The sequence below is a fragment of the Tamandua tetradactyla genome, chromosome 2 (genome assembly GCF_023851605.1).
Source record: "Tamandua tetradactyla isolate mTamTet1 chromosome 2, mTamTet1.pri, whole genome shotgun sequence".
NCBI lineage: Eukaryota > Metazoa > Chordata > Mammalia > Pilosa > Myrmecophagidae > Tamandua > Tamandua tetradactyla.
In genome coordinates this window covers 128546371-128554146 of record NC_135328.1, presented here as the reverse complement: position 1 = coordinate 128554146, position 7776 = coordinate 128546371, and the positions used below count along the sequence as shown (strand labels likewise).

General features: G+C 38.8%; 1 long non-coding RNA gene and 1 pseudogene across 1 annotated transcript in view; one reads left to right on the top strand and one right to left on the bottom strand.

Moving 5' to 3' along the window:
• Positions 1-285: 285 nt before the first annotated feature.
• On the bottom strand, positions 286-2228 carry LOC143662114 (E3 ubiquitin-protein ligase RMND5A pseudogene; annotated as a pseudogene).
• A 585-nt stretch (positions 2229-2813) lies between these two features.
• The window catches only part of LOC143673844 (uncharacterized), a 113520-nt gene continuing 108557 nt past the window's right edge, over positions 2814-7776 (top strand). Inside the window, exon 1 of the long non-coding RNA XR_013170698.1 lies at positions 2814-2970. This is a non-coding gene — a long non-coding RNA (uncharacterized LOC143673844). The remainder of the gene's footprint in view (positions 2971-7776) is intronic.

Below are 7776 nucleotides of genomic sequence, written 5' to 3'. Positions count from 1 at the left end.
GAAAACCTCAATAGAACCCAGAAACCAAATAAGCAAGAAAACTGTGACAGCCAATGTCACAATAAATAAAATAAGCTAAAATTCAAAATAATGCCATTTTAAAAGTATGTGAAGACTCTCACAACCCATTATTCTATTCCCAGCACCACTATTGCCACAAAATAAAGATGTCTTCAGAAGTCCATAAATGGAAACCTTTCTTTGTTAGCACTTGCTTTAGAGAAAAAGCACTAGAGTGAGTTTTTAGGGTTCAAGAATCATATAATTCTTTTTTTTTAACTTTGGAATTTAATTTTATTGAACATACTTTAAAACAAGCACCTCTTGGCAATAAAAAGCAAAGAAACAATAGTACTGATTCCACTCTGTTCTAGCGGAAGACTTGTCACACCAGCCTACCACATTTTAAACAAAATTTTAAAGAGACAGCCTCTGGGGCTACAAAAAGAGCTCAAATGCAGGTGTGCTGACTTCTCAGTGAGAGCTGGAGCAGACGAAAACATCAAAAAGCGTATTTGAAATCTATCACAGCTTCCTTCCTTGAGCAAAAAAAAAAGGCATATTAGTTCATAACAATTCAATTTATCAAACTTTTTCTGAAGAATTTTCATTTAATTATGTATACATAAGAGGAAATAAAACTTTTTCACAAACATTCTCAAAGCTTTCAGTTATCAAGAAAATGAGAAAAGTAAAAGCTGGAGAAATATTAAACACATGGCAGGGAGGTCAATTTCTGTTTCTGCTCTTAAAGAGTAAAAAAAAAAAAAAAATCACCATATAATTAAGTACAAAAACCTGCATTGAACGACAACTGCTGGTGTATTTACTTGATCAGAAATGAAGACCAAGAGTATAATAAAGCCCTATGATAATATTCATCTGGCGCACTCCCCCTCAGTGTGTAGATACTAAAATGTTGGCAAAGGTTCCGGAGCATTAGCTTATATAAACACGTGAGTCCTTGGTTAGCTGAGTTAAATGGAACGTTCTCTTTTGAAATGCGCCCGCAATTCAGTTTCACTTACAAACTGCAAACTAAAGTTATTCCTTCAGAAAAATATCTGTTTGGCATCTTCTGGACTTTGTTTCATTGGACAATATGGACATTTTAATTTGCTACCATTAAACATCTTATTCAGGGCATCTCTTGATATAATATGACCACAGACCAATTTCATGGGTGGGTTGCTATCTGTTGTTTGTTGGGGAAGAATGGGGCAGGCAAATATGGAGTGATACCAGCACTTCTTACCAAGGTCCACCTCAATAGGTAATTCATCTTTCTGGTTCCAAACTCCAGTGCACTGCCTCTGTTCAATCACGGCTTTGATATTAATTAAAGCTGGCAGTGCCACACAACCTGCAAAGAAACTGACGCTGAGAGGGGATTCTACAGAGAGCCCCAGGAGGGCACAGGCATCCCGTGTGAAGATGTCGCAGATGTCAGCCCACTGGTTTGCATCAAGCAGGTGAACATACGGTGAGTTCTCAATCCCTTGTCTCAGGTATACGAGGCTTCCCATCAAAACCTGAATATCTTTTTGATGATTCAGGGCAAATGGCTGAAAATTTTTAGCATATAGTAATGCTTCTCGCTGATTTGTAGTTCCACCCATTAACAAGCTAATAAAATACAGTCTGTGCAGCTTAAATTCCAAAGAGCTGTTCTGGGCTATAAGCATTTCTCGGTTTGATACCGCCCACTCGAGAGCAGGTCTCAGAACTCTGACTTTTAATGCTTCTAATATTCGATTTAGCTCCACAAATGGTTCTTTCTGACTTGGGTCTACAGAAAGACCAGATTTCTGGCATAGCTCCTCGGAGACATCCAGCATCCCCTGTCGGAAGAAGTGCTCTGCCATGACTTCATTGAGAAACCTTTGGCTGTCTGACTGCCAGCAGCCATCTGTGCCCACGCTGCTAATGTCTGAATCAAAATTCTTATCAATGGCTTTTCCAACCCGAGAAACACTGCTGTGGATGTCTTTGTGGTCCGAAGCCAATTTCTGAACAGTGTCCTTTATTCTTTTACAGCACTGTGCCAAGACAAGTGAAAGTGTCCCTGATCATTCAGCCTCTTGGCCGTGGCTCTGCAGGATCTCGCGCCGGAGGCCGCCGGCGTCGTCGATGAGCTCCTCCAGGCCGCGCCCGCAAAGCTGCCCATAGCCCGAGCACTTGTGCAGCACCTTCTCCAGCTCGCGCTCCACCGTCACGCACTGGTCCATGCCGGCGCTCTGCGGCCCGAGCCCGGCGGAGGCCGCTTCTCGCTCCTCGTCCCCAAGGCGCGCGGCGGCTGCGGCGGTGGCGGGAGCGACAGGCGCGCTAGCCACGGCTCCGGGGCAGCCCTGACCGGCCCGTGCCCGCCCGCGCCGTGGCGCTCGGCCCCCCTCGTCTCTGGCCCGGCCCGCCGCGCTCTGCTGTCCCCGTGGCGCCGCGGATTGTTTTTGTTTTCCCGGGAGCGCCGGTTGACCTGGATCTCCCGGGCGGCCCCAAGCGCGGCGGGCTAATTCTTGAACTGGAAATGCAAGAAAGACAAAGGCCCCTGGAAAGCCAATATCAGAGAAATATAAATGAATATTGTTTTATGAAACATTCATAGAAATATCTTATAGGGATTATCACATTTGTAGAATTAAAGTGCATAACAGCAATAATAGAAAATGCAGGAGGGAGGAAGCAGGATTAATAATGTTCTAAGATAGTAACACTTGTGGGGAGGTCATAGAAGTAATTACATACATTAGATTAAATCAAGGATGCATGAATAATCATTGTAAATACATATAGAACTGGGTGTCTTCTCTGAATAATGGGCTAAGTAGGTTACCAACTCTCTTCTTCCATAAAAGGACATCAGAGGAGGAAGTCAGCATATTTTCCAACAGGAGTTGGGTTTTCTGATGAGATTGGAGACAAACAACCATGGGGCATCTTGTTTTGATATGTTTTCTAAGCCAGTCTTTCCTGGTGAGTACTGAATCCACATGGCAGAAAGGGAGTCTACTTAAATTTATTTTCACTTGTAAAATTTAAGATAGCACAAATTTGTTCTTTAAATTAGTCCATACCTAAGAAAAAGTTCTGTACGGGGCATTGATATTTGTCATGTAATTTTGAAGGTTTTTTTACATTCTTGTATTTGAAGTATTCTCGGTATCTAAGTCAAATTATTTTACCATCATCATTCATATGAATATTAAGCAGTATTTAGCACTGCATGGTCAAATTATCTTTTTCTTTGGAAATTAAAGTGTTACAGAGTATGCTTTTAGCTTTTTTCTATTATTACTCAATTATCACATCATCAGTCTTATCACACTGTTGACTGAGTTAATTTTTCATTCTTTTTCTGTGACTCTGTATCTCTTCTATCTGTGTCTCTCTCCATCTCTGTCTCCATCTTATTGTTGATCACAGAATTGATTCTACTTATATATATTTATATATATATTGCAAAAGCATTACTCTTTTATTTACCTCTTCTCTTCTTTTTATGATAAACCAGGGCAGTGACTCTTTATGGATCACAGAATTTAGATCACAGGTTTACAAATAGTAGATGACCTATAAATTGTAAAAAGAAATAATTTCCCTCTAAACTGGAACATCTTTGGAATGAAAGATCATGATATTGACTCTGTAGGTCATTAGGAACGAAAGGAATATGTGGCTTCTCTTTTTATTTCTATCTGTTGTCAACAGAAATGAAAGTTTAAGGTGAACATTCATAAGAAATGAAAGATGAACTGATTCAGCTTGCATTTTAAGGAAATTATTATATCTAGATATTTTATTGGAATATGGAAATAAATGATTTGGAATTTTTTATAGGAGTCCATTTATCACAGTAAACAACTCGAAGCAGATTATTTTATCATTTTTTTTACATGGGTAGGCTCTGGGAAGTGAACCTGGGCCTCTATCTTGGCAGGTAAGAACTCTGCCACTGAGCCACAATTGACCCCCAATTGTATAATTTTTAATTGAATTGATTTGAAATATTTAAGACAGTTCATTTTTAGAATTTGAATAACTTATTTCAACAAATCTGCCTGGACACATTCTATGTGCAAAGGAATATTTCAACATGGCTGTGTAAAGCATATGAAAAACCTACAATAGTATTATCTTCTTGGTACATCTGATTTAGTAAGAGGAATATCAAATAAATAATAATAGGGCAGACCACAGTGGCTCAGCAGGCAAGAATGCTTGCCTGCCATGCAAGAGGACCCAGGTTTGATTCCCGGTGCCTGCTCATGTAAAAAAAAAAAAAAAGAAAGAAATAATAATACATACATGTTAACATTTTTATAAAACTTATAAACTGAGGGTCCAATTGAGTTGTGGAACTTAGATTAAAACAAAAATGTATTAGTGATATTTAGTTTGTGACCTGGAATGTGATAAAAGATTATTCAAAATTAGCAGCTCTATAAGCAGGTCAGAAAAGTGGATTCATGATTAAGTTATATAAGACTGAAGTTGCAGGGTGTCCAGAATGACCCTCAGATTTTAGCCAATATATTTGCACCATGCAGGCTTTTATTCTGAGGGAGAAGAACAAGTTTGGGGGGTAGGTGATTAGTTCAATATATCACCTGGTCAGTGTGAATTGACCCATCAATATAATTTCTTATGTGGTTTGAGTGTGGCCAGATTAATATTTGGGGCAGCAGATCAAAGTGAGAGATGGACTTACTTTGAGGGCATTTACACTTTATTAGTGGTATTTGGCAGCATGGGAATGGATGGGATAACCTAAAGGACGTTGTAGGGAGAGAACAAATGTGAGAGATGACTGACTTCTGAGAATTATCACTCTTACAATGGGCATGAAAGGGAGCCAGCAATGTGCTACAGGCAGGAGTAGGACAAGGTAGAGATAGTGGGTACTGGGAAGAAGTTCACAAGCAATGTATGGTCAAATTTGTCACATGCTGCCATGAGTTACATCAGGTGAATGATACTGAGTCTCTACTACATTAATAAAAGAGGTGACCACACCCTCCCCCTCTCTGCGTGGGACATGACTCCCAGGGGTGTGTACCTTCCTGGCAATGTGGGACAAAGATCCTGGAATGAGCTGAGACTCAGCATCAAAGGACTGAGAAAAACCCTCGAATGAGCTGAGAATTAATATCAAGAGATTGAGAGAAACTTCTCGACCAAAAGGGGGAAGAGTAAAATGAGCAAAGTGTCAATGGCTGAGAGATTCCAAACAGAGTCGAGAGGTTATCCTGGAGGTTATTCTTATGCATTAAGTAGATATCACCTTGTTGTTCAAGATGCAGGGGAAAGGCTGGAGGGAATTGCCTGAAAATGTAGTGCTGTGTTCCATTAGCCATGTTTCTTGATGATGATTGAACAGTGATATAGCTTTCACAATGAGACTCTGTGAATGTGAAAACCTTATGTCTGATGCTCCTTTTAGCTACTATATCAACAGAAGAGTAGAACGTATGGAATAAAAATAAATAATAGGGGGAACAAATGCTAAAATAAATTCAGTTTGAAATAGTGGTAAATGAAAGCGAGGGGTAAGGGGTATGGTACGTATAGTTTTTTTTTCTCTATTATCATTTTATTTCTTTTTCTGTTGTCTTTTTATTTCTTTTTCTAAATCGATGCAAATGTACTAAGAAATGATGAATATGCAACTATGTGATGGATATTAAGAATTACTGATTATATATGTAGAATGGAATGATTTCTAAATGTTTTGTTTGTTAATTTTTTTAATTAATAAAAAAGTTAAAAAATAAAAAAAGAGGTGACGATGCGTTTAGGAGGAGAAGCTCCTTTAGAATGGGTATATGACACATGGTTGGGTGGTGTGGAATAGATACATTTGAATGTGCATGACCATTTCAACAGGCTTCACTGGCAGACAGAGGTGGAAAATTGCATGGATGGGAGAGTACCAGGAATGCTGGGTGAGGGATTGGTTATCAGATGGGGGAGGTTTGTGTATCCTTAAAAGATGAAGTAAGGATCTAGTAGAAAACAGATTGAGAGTACAGGAGATTTATGCAAATTTTGGAGGCATAAGATTATTTAAGTGAAAGTATGAGAGTGAGGGTGGAGCAGTATATGATTTTTAGAGATGAAACACTAGAGGAGAAATGAAAACTAAATGATCTAAAATGAAAAAAGAAAACAGACATGAAACAATGTCAAAGCTTGGTTTACAAAGAAACATTTCATCCAGTTGTCCATATTATAGTGATTTAGACCTACTTTAATTATGTGCAGTTGATAGTGGCAGAAATGAGGGGGGATTAATACCCTCAAAGAAGATGGTGAAAAGGGAAATGGTCTAGATTTGGCACTGAGAAATGACCTAGAATTTTGGTCCTTGACTCACATCTTTTTATCCAAGATCCAATTCTCAATATGTGCAGCCTATACAAGCAATAGCAGCAGCACTGGGAACTTATAAGTTCAATCTTTCAGGATCCAACCCAGACCTACTGCATCAGAATCTTTGCAATGGGGACCCCGTGATCTTAGCTTTGCAAAACATATCCAGGACTGTAATGCACAGTGCAATTTGAGAAACCTTTCTCCAGGCACAGAAGGAGAATTGTAGTCCCAAACAAAGCTAAGATAATTCAACACTGTATGAATTCTTTGTTCCACATTTGGTTCGTAGTTTGCATTTATTTAATGGGGACACATCAAGAACAGTAGAATGCTCCAAACTTCCCAGATGAAATTACTGAACCTTGTAACTGAGGCCAAGTGGAAACGTGGTTTATGTTCTGCACTTCCTGTAAGAATGATCTGTTGCATATTCCCCAGGCCTATTACTAAAATTACGTCCAATCCTGGAAATGTGGTCAGGGGCAGGTGATCATAGTAGAACCTGGAGAAGCTGCAGCATGAGTTTTGGTACAGGAGACAAGTGCCTTAGAAGTAATTGTACTAGGTGGTCTTGCTGAGCCCCTAGCCTGTGCTGTTCCTAAAAAATCTTCACACCAGCCATGAGCTTATCCCTAGCAGTTCGGCAGATATCTTAGATTGAGGTTTTCAGTTTCTCACCCACCTCTCAGCAGACAACAGGTAACTTATTATGATGTCAGGAAGCAGGGGAAAGAGAAGAAAACAAGGGAGAGACTGCTGATATGGAAAGCAGAGCAAATAAGTGACTGAGACGAAAAATCCTGAACGGAAGGTTTAAAAAGAAGATAGTGATGAAGAATTTGAGATTGGCCCTTGAAAAAACAAGTTCAACAAAAATTACCCCTGATTTTCAATAGCATATCTGTGCTTTGCCCATCAATTTTTCTTGTTCTGGACTATGAATTTCATGTTATACCCAAGCTATTGTTTATTAAACTCTTTGAGAGACACCAGTGTGAAGAACAGTTTGATTATGGGCTATGAGTTTGGCATTCATGTGGTGATAAAGGAGGTCATTACTTTTCAATGTACACCATAACTTTAAAATTTCTGTTTACTATGATCTTAATTGATTTTTAAGGTTTTTAAAAATTTGTTTACATTTTACGTTCAAACGTAATCGGTGCTCACTATGAAAAAAGAAAAAATATACATTGTTATATACAGAAAAATAAATAGTCCCTTCATTCCCATCATTTTTTTAGGTAACTAATATTCACAAATTAGTATGTAAACATCCACATCTTATTTTAAAGGAATACAGATGCACATATATGTAAGTGCTTGAGATTTGTTCTTTCTTGAAAATGTGTTCATGCTATAGCTATTTCTCAGCACCTTCTTTTCTCACTTAAACTTATATCATGG